Source organism: Onychomys torridus, chromosome 20 (assembly GCF_903995425.1).
Source record: "Onychomys torridus chromosome 20, mOncTor1.1, whole genome shotgun sequence".
Taxonomy (NCBI): Eukaryota; Metazoa; Chordata; class Mammalia; order Rodentia; family Cricetidae; genus Onychomys; species Onychomys torridus.
In genome coordinates, this window is record NC_050462.1 from 18,697,492 (window position 1) to 18,707,419 (window position 9,928).

Genomic DNA, 9,928 nt, shown 5'->3' on the forward strand with positions numbered 1-9,928 from the left:
ACACTAGGGATCCAGGAGACAAACAGCAGCGAAGGCAGCAGGGGGGCTGCTCTCCAGGTCTGTTTTGACTACCATTGCAGAGAGAACTGGCAGCTTCCACCACTTTGTGCTCAGCAGCCAATGAGACTCCTACCAACTCAACCCAGTTGACTTTGGGTGGCGAGCAAAACACTGATAATTGTGCCTCTCTTGCCAAAGATAGCTGAGTGCTGGTCTACCAAATATTGAGGAAGTACTCTTCTCCACTCACCATGATGAGGTTCCTCTGATCACAAAGAAAGTGAAATTATATTACTAAAGGAACAAATCAGTTGATGGCTTCTTCCATAACCATTTTACTGACATTCAACCACACTGCATATTACCTTTTGCTCAGATGTCAGTGCCAGAAATTGGAAAAACCTTTCCTGAGTCTCAAGCCAAAGGTTTGGGTTATCAAAGTATCTCTCAGTGTCTGTGCTACTGGTGTTATATTTAGAAAGTGATCTCCAGTGCCAATGCATTCAAGACTACTTCCTACTTTCTCTTCTATTAGGTTCAGAGTAACTGGATGTTTGTTGAGATCTTTGATCCACTTGGACTTAAGTTTTGTCCACAGTGACAGATATGGATCTATTTGCAGCCTTCTACATGTTGACATCCAGTTATGCCAGCACCATTTGTTGAAGATGCTTTCTTTTTTCCATTGTACATTTTTGGCTTCTTTGTCAAAAATTATATGTTCATAGGTGTGTGGTTTAATGTCAGGGTCTTCAATTCGATTCCATTGGTCCACATGTTGGTTTTTATGCCAGTACCAAGCTCTTTTTATTACGGTAGCTCTATAGCAGAGCTTGAGGTCGGGGATCATGATGCCTCCAGAGGTTGTTTTATTGTACAGGATTCTTTTGTCTATCCTGAGTTTTTTGTTTTTCCATATGAAGTTGAGTATTATTCTTTCCAGGTCTGTGAAGAATTGTGTTGGTAATTTGATGGGGATTGCGTTGAATCTGTAGATTGCTTTTGGTAAGATCACCATGAATGGTGGAAGGTATTCACTGCTATATAACTTTCTTGTTGCTATTATACCAAATAACCACAAACTTGGGGTCAAAAATCTCAAATGCAATGTCTGTGGGCTAAACTGCCAGGGACAGAAGAACTGTATTCCTTTCAGGAACTCTAGGAAAGAGTCTGGTTCCCTGTCTTTTCCAGCCTCCCAAGGCTGTCTGAATTCTTTGCCTTATGCCCCCCTTAATTTGATACTATCTCATCACTACGACTTCCACATTCCTTGTAATATCTCCCCCTTCCCTGTCTACCTTCTTTTTCTGGAATACTTCCTTCTGATCACATTGTATTTTCCAGAATAATCTAGGAAAACCTCTCCATCACCACACACTCTAGAGATTCGGATGTAGAGAACCTTGAGGATTCGAGAGTAGTCATCCTGCCTCCCCATAGCAGCTAATGGTTAAGCCAGCAACTCTCAGCCATATCACTACCAAAAGCAACTAGAAGGAATTCCCTAGTTGCCTTCCCCCTCCTCTTCATGTTCTTCCTCCTCTTCCATCACTGCCCACCTCCCTCTCTTCTTGCCTTTTCTGCTTCTCAAAGGGACAGAGCTGTGGGATTTTTAATAAATATCTAAAAATGTTCATATATTTGATCTAGGTGAGGAGGAAAATCTGTAAATACATAAATCTGCTAAACTTGATGAAAAAGATGGATACAGCAGAGGATACCCCTTTTAAAAAAAAAAAAAATCATTTTCCTTAGTATAGATGCACCACACTGTAGGAAGACTGAACTTTTTTCTAGCTCAGTTTAAAGTTTTGATTTTAGGATTTTCCATCTATAAGACACTTAAAAACCATTATTTGACAAGGTATCCAATTAGAACATTTATTAGAGAACTCTCCGTGCCAGCAGACGCAGAGAGAAAGTGACCCTCCACGAAGCTGTACTTGGTGAAGTAACTCACAAAAATTATGTTAATGCAAACTTCTTTAGTGACATTTTCTCATACACCTCTGTACACAGTTTTCGTACTGTTCCTATGAACACCAGGCAGAAGCCAGTCTCAGATTTTGATCACTTTATGATGTCAGGAAGACTACTCCTTGCCACCACCTCCCTTCTATGGCCCAAATTACTTAGTACAAACCAAACATACCACACACTAACCAACCAAAATCTGTACATTGGTATCCATTTGCACCAGTAGCCACAAGGGCTGTAGAACAAAGCTTGTAAGCCTTACCTGGGTGGTACTTGCAGAAAATGTGCAAGTGTTATAGGCTTTCCAATGAGTGGAGAGCAGTCTTTAATCCCTTGTCTGAAGAAATCAGATGACTTGTGCTATGGCTATAGAGAATGAACAGATTGCTCAAAGTGGTTATTTGGGTATTTTCCATCTATAAATAAAACACAGTCTTCTACTTATTACTATGCCATTACAAAGGAAACATAATACTCTCAGTATTTCTATCTCAGGGTGATGATACTAACTTATTTCTTCTCATTTTAGGAATAGAAAGTTGAAGCTGCTAACTTTCCATTTTAGCAGTCAGAAAATGGGGAAGTCACATCATGTATCCCAAGAGATGGCAGTCCAAAAACTGTTGAGGTATATCAACTAATCCCATGAAACTATATCATGAAGTGATTACTGGTAGGTCATCCTAAATCAGTGCTTCTCACCCTTTGGGTCAATTTGTAACAGGGAAAATGCATCCTGAATATCAGATATTTACATTATCATTCATGACAGTAGCACAATTATAAGGAGCAATGAAAATAATTTTACAACTGGGAGTCACCACAATATGAGGAACTGTATTAAAGGGCTACAGCACTAGGAAGGTTGAGAACCACTGTCTCAAATGCTTTTGTAGTCTTTATGTATTCATAAGACTTTCTCATAAGAGCATACACAAAATTGTCTGATCTCAACTTATTTGTAAGATGTTTATTCTTTCCAAGTTGATATACAAGTACTAATAAGAGTAAATTTTCATTATATTTAAGAATACCATGAATATACAATGAGAAATATGATGAGGCAGTTAAATAAAACCTGTACAGTCTCCACCCAGACTTACCTTAATTGACTCACACTGTAGGGTCATGGTAACTGGAGCACTGACTAATGAGTACAGCCTTGCTCATCATGTCAGCGGAAGGCAGCTGCCCACAATGCTCACCCTTTACCTTAGACTCTAGGTCTATAAATGGCCACTGGGCTACAGAGAAGGACATATCGGTTAATGAAAACCAACTGACTACTTTGAAAGGTTCTGAGACTCAGAAAATTCAATGGTCAAAATTATTTTTTGCAGTTTGATAATAAAATGTGGACTTTTAATCCCTAACTCCCCATTTATAAACAAAATAATGATGTGCCATTTTTAAGTTTTGTATATAAAGGATGCCCCATCCCAAAGGCTTCCAGGTTGGAGGCTTTGTCTTCAGCTGGAATAGCCAGCAGTGGAGAGGTGATTGGATCCTGAAGCCTCCAACCTAAATAATGGACTAATCTATTGATGGGCTCACATTTTGATGGGATTGTTGGGTGATGGTAGAGGATGGGGTATCATTGGAGGTAACTGTTGGACACACAACAGTTGAAGGATATCTTGTCTACGTCTTCTCCCTCTATGCTCCCTAGCTGTTAGGAGGTAAGTAGCCTCTCCACACCCCCTTAACATTATGACATTCTGCCTCACTTCAGGCCCAAAGCAAGGCACACAAGCTATTATATACTGAAACCTTTGAAACTATAGCTAAAAAGAAGTTTTTCACCCTTTGGAATAAATCACACATCTGTAGTACATTCACTTTTAAAATTAAGAATGAATGCACCATCATATAGTACTAAATTAATTACTATATTTTAAGCTAATGACTTTATTTTTAAGTCTTTCCCAATTTCTAAAATGGGGGAGGGGAATAATATTTCTTAGAATACTTCTATACCTGACTGACATTATTCATGCTCTCCACTGAATCAATTAAACACCTAAATAAAGTGAGTGGGTCTCAGGAAAGAGTCTAACCATCCTATCTGTGTTCAATCCTGTTCTTTGCTGCTCATCAACCATGACTTTGAACATGACATTCTTCTTAATTATCGTTGTCTATATAATACAAAGTACTATTTACTTGCCTAACAGTAACTTACTTACCGTTTACTTACCTTAGGTGTGATTCATGTGAGTGTGCTTACTCAAATTACTTGAGTGCCCAAATATAGCAAGCTATACGAATTCATTCTCAGTGTCCAAAACTCAATTAAAAGTGGCTAGCGTACAAAAGAGAATTGGAACATTAAGAAGTAACTCTGCCTCTAGGCACAGCAGTTTCCAGGAGCTTAAAGTCAAGCTTCTGTCTCACCATCTTTTGGCTCTGTTCATCACTTCCTGGATTCATTCTCAGACTGGCTTTTATCCTACCAAAGAGGAAAGAGAGTCCTTTCCCAAAATATCCTGGAGGAAAGCCCAAAGTAAGATTCTGATTAGTTTTGTTTGGATTGTGTGCCTGTTACTGAACTGATCACTATGGGTAGAGAAATCATGTCCACTCTTTGACCTCCAGTTGGGAATTGAGTTTGTTTCACAAGAGTTATAGCAAAAGGATTCCTCTTGGGAAAAGGAATTCCAAAACGAAAGGAGAAAGACACTAAACAGAAATAATAACAAATATCTACTATTATGATTAACAAATTTCTGTGATGTTTCATTAGCATGATTATCGGTAGTAGAATTGGTATTATTATTTAGATAAATAATATACTAGTCTGAATTCTCCAAATAGACTCAAAAGGGTCTGTGCCTATCTACCTATAGGAAAAGAAGGAGGTGGCTCATGGGATTCTGAGGAATGATATGCCCCAAGAGCTGCAGGGCAAGTTGGCAGGGTAGAGATGCAGGGAGCCAATGGTACAGCCTTACTCTGCAAAAAGGCCTGCTCAAGGATACAAAGCATGTGCTTTCATGTGGATCCGAAGGTAGGAGGAAGATGATATCCCAGTACACAGGTAGTCAGGCCGAAGGAGTCTTCTTACCTGGGGAATCTATCACAACCTTTTTGTTCTATCCAAATCATCAGCTGATTAGGCAAACCCCAGATAGATTAATAATCACATTAATAATATTATAAGCCACCTACAAAGGGAAATATTTCTTAGTTTTTAATTTTGCATGTCGATATCATTTTTTTTCAATTACTCTCAAAGAAACACCCAGAATGATAATTGATCCAGTGGCTAAACACCTGTAACTACAACCCAAGCAAACTATAATATAAAATAAGAAATAGGAACCTGTAAAAAAAATGTAAGTACTATTTTCTTAATGCTAAGTAATAGCAGGGAGGATCAGAACTTTATAGCATCTGTGGTTCGTAGAAGCCCTCATATGTGTTTAATATGACTTCCTCCTCTCAGAACAACTAAGTAAGGCCATTTATTTGTGTTATATAGATGTAAAGATCACCAAAGCTCTCTTCCGACTGTCTTAACAAGGACTGAAAGCCGCACACCAGTCAAATGAGAAAGCAACTTGAGTGAAAGTCATTCTCATGAGAAAAGAATGTACCACTGCCTCAACAGAAATCTACTAATGAGGCAATCAAAGGACATCAGCCAATGGACACACGCGGCGTGATCATTATCTATGCATGTCTCTATCACTACTAAAAATAGACAGCTTTCTTTTCCAGAACATCACAGAAAAAGGAAATAGGATAAAAGTTTTAAGAGACTTTTTCTCAAGATTAAGGCAATTGTCAGATCTATGGCAATATGGTATGCTGACATCAAGGCAAAAATGTAAGTGACTCTTTGATACTAAGTAGTAACTCAGTGTTATATATGACCTGAAACTCCAGAGTAAGCAGACTGTTCCTTTCCAACATAATTTATCAAACATGGATTTGCTGCACCAAGCCACCTACTTAGTGTCATCCAAAGAAACTCAGGAATGGACAGGATTGTTGTCTTAAACATAAGAGGGACTTCTGGCTTAGTTTAAATAGTGACAGATGGCCTCAAAACTACCATCCAAGCAGAGACATCCATTCCCTAATCAGTTGGCATGGCTGAGCTACAGGGTTCCCAGCCATAATGCTGCTGGCATCTGGAGCTGGGAAAGTCTTTGTTGTAAGAGTCTGTATTGCATATTGTAGCGCATTTAGCAGAAGTAGCTCTGATCTCAACTCACAAAACACCAGTAGCAACTCCTAAAGGGAAGAGTAAATGTCTCCAAATGTGGTAATTTTTCCTGGGAATTGAAATCCTCCAGGTCTGAGAGTCACTGACCTGGTTGTGATTGTGACAAAGATCACAGTTTTGGCTCTAAGTCTTTTAGAATTTTGTTTGGTTAGATTTGTCGTTTGTTTGTTTGATATTATATCTGTGCTGTCTTCTAATGTTCGGGCACTTTTCCATCTTCTTTAAATAATTAGATTACAGAAGCTTCACTGTCGGCTTTATAGGAAACATCAAGAAGACAAAAATATCTAACTATAATAAAATTCTTTAACTTCCATCTTTTGTTTTACATCATTTTTCATCAATGAGAGGTGATCAAGGAAAATGTTGTGCTCTTACAACAACAAAAATAATCATAAATTTAAAACCAAAGATCACAAGCTGAAAAGGTTTGATTTAGAATTCTTTAACCACAACAACCAAATTCATCTTCAGGACCATTTCAAAAATGTGCACTGCATTGGCCAGTCTGAAAGCCGTTATTTCATTATATACTTGGCAAAAGCAAAATCATAGTAAAAAGGTAAGTAGTTGGTTGCTGCTGCTTGATCTTGAGTGTTTGAGCTTGACAGAGGTAGGTATAAGATGATGTTGGACATTTTACAGTTGGATGATCAGATTTAGTAGGTTGTTGGCACTAAATCCACCTACAGCTACAGTGCCATTCCCATGAGACTGCTTGACATGAGCAACCAAGGAATCAGCCCACATGGCACATTAATAAATAAGTAGACATATCTTTATTGTGGGATAAAATCAAAGTCTACAATTCAGAAGTTTAGTGATCTTTGCCTATATTTTTGATATGAAATAATGCCCATGATATATTATTAAATCAAAAATAAGTTTCCAGGGTGATATATTGTGTATGTGTTCAACTGGAAGAAAAAAATAATGGATGAGAAAAAAAAAAGCACAAAAATGAAACCTTGGGAACCAAACTTAAGGAAAGTGCTAAAGTGTGGGACAAAAGCAAAAGCATTTGTTTAAAATTAACATTTGCTCAAAACGAGTATTCAAAATTCCTTCATATGTATTTTCCATATATATGCAATTCATTTAAAGCCAATTATTCCTTCTCTTCTGTATTTATAGTAAGGGAATCTGCAGCAACCAGTCAAGCACTGCTGGATTGGCTGAACACACTTGGTTATAATAGCATTTAAAATGTGGTTCCTATGGGTAGATTAATAACATGTGCATTCTAAAAGAATACTTTAAAATACTCTGAAAACATTCATAGTCGATACCACTAGATGAATCATGAATGTACTCTGTCACTGTGCTTGTCTATTTTTTTTTTTTCTTTTTTGATGAGTAGGCAATGTGTTTGTAATGAAGGGCTAAACATTAAGGAAAGGGATTTGGAAATTGGGGAGTGGTATGAAGAAGGAAATGGCTTTGGAGAACACTCAGAAGTGTATCAGAAAACATTGTGTGAATAAGAAGACTGGAAATATGTGCAACTGTTTCTGAAATATGTCTCGGGAATCTTAGTCCCAAGTTGCTGGAGGAACTGAGTCATACATTCATAGGAATCTCTTCACAAAGTAGGGGAATGGATTCCCGGAGATAAAAACAGGTTGGTGGAAAATGACTTGCGGGGATTTGTTCCCTTCTGGGTATGAGTTGAGTTCATTTCAAGACTTTTGGATTATATATGGAAATGGGAATATATTCTTGTGGGATTTAAGAGGTAATTTATATGAGATTAAAGCCAAGAATTCCTTTTCCATTTGAGCGAACTCCCTGGAAACCAGCACTACATTTCTCTTCACTGCCCAGAGCAGGCAGAAAACACACAGGAAGCGGGTGGGGATGCATTGGTGAATGTTTGCACGGGTGCCATGACCAAGGCCTTATTTGGAAAATAATTGGCATCCCAGGGTTGTAAACACAACCCTCAAAATTATGTTCTCAGGGTTGGAGTGGGTGCTTTCCTAGCCCATCTATACTCCTGATGTAGGACTCTAGGAGACACTCCTTGCCTCCATTCTGAAGCCCAGCACTAGACAAAAAGCCCTATTTGTTTTCCTTTCAGTAGGAGATAATTGTACATATTGGGGGTGTGGTGTGATGTGATCATTCAGCAGATGCAATGTTGGATCAGATCCAAATAACTAGCTCTCTGTCTCCTTATACATATAATGTCTTTGTGTTTGGAGTTTTCAAATACCTTTCTCCTAATTCTGCATCAATGCACACTCTATGCTCTTTGAAACCACAATCACCCCCATGGTTCTGTAGACACATAAGAACACAGAACTTCCTCTCTGTATCCAGCTGTATCCGCTCATCCTTCTGCTTCCACTGTCTCAGTGGTTCTCAACTTGTGGGTTGCGACTCCATGGGGATGGCATGATCCTTTCACAGGGGTCACCTGAGACCACTGGGAAAACACAGATATGTACATTACGATTCATAACAGTAGAAAATTACAGCTATGAAGCAGCAAGGAAAATAACTTTATGGTTGCAGGGGGTCACCACGGCATGAAGTACTGTATGAAAGGGTCTCAGCGTTAGAAAGGATGAGAACCACCGCACTAGCTTATAGTCTTTACTTTTATTTCATCCTTTGGAATCAAATTGTTTTAGTTTACATGACTGAGAGCACATAGTATTTGGTGTTATATGCCTGGCTAGCTTTGCTCAGCGTTAACATCTTCCAGTTTGTTTTGCTGCACATTGCAGGGTTTCATTCTCCTTTACAACCAGACAATTATCCATTGTATATGTGTGCCACCTTTTCTTGATCCATCCATCCCTCCAGTTGACACCAATCACCTGTAAGTTGACTGCTGTATATAAGCCTGCAAGAGCACACTTGAAAATGCAGATATTTCTTTAATAAGATTATTCCCTTTTCTTTAGGGGTTTATATATATCCAGAAGTAGTATAGTTTATCGAGTTTCAGTTCTCAGAGACCCTCTTACTTTTTCTACTAATGACTGTATTAATTTACATTCATCATTCATCACATCAGTACTGAAAGTTTTCTTCTTCCCCAAACTCTCACCAGCAGTTATTTACATTTAAAATAATAATAATAATAATAATAATAATAATAATAATAATAATAGACATCCTGACTAGGATAAGATATCATTGTGGTTTTGATTTGTATTTACTGACTGGTTTATGTTATGGAACATTTTTTTCAAGTATTTGTGGGTCATTTGTGTCTCCTTTTAAACAGTATATTTGTGTGCATGTTCTTGCTTATCTGTATATGTGCAGTGCTCACAGAGGCCAGAAAGTAATTCCCCAGATCTGTTGTTACCGGTGCTAGTAAGACTCCTGATGTGGGCACTGGGACCTGAACCCATGTCCTTTCAAGAGCAGAAAGTCCTTTTAACTGAGCCCTCAGCTCCAGCCCCATTTACGTCTACTTTTGAGAAATGTCTCTGCATACCATTTGTTCATTTTACCAGAATATTTCTGTTCCGGATATTAATTCTTGCCAGATGAATAGTTAACGAATATTTTCTCCCACCCTATGGATTTATCATCTGTGCTCTTAGTGTCTTATCCAAAATATGTTTGGCTATACTGATTAATTAAAGTGTTTCCCTTGTGTTTTATTCTAATAGTTTAATAATCCTAATATTAAATAGTTAAATATGTCTAGTCTTCCCAGAACCATATATTGAAGATCCTATCCCTTCTCTAGTGTGT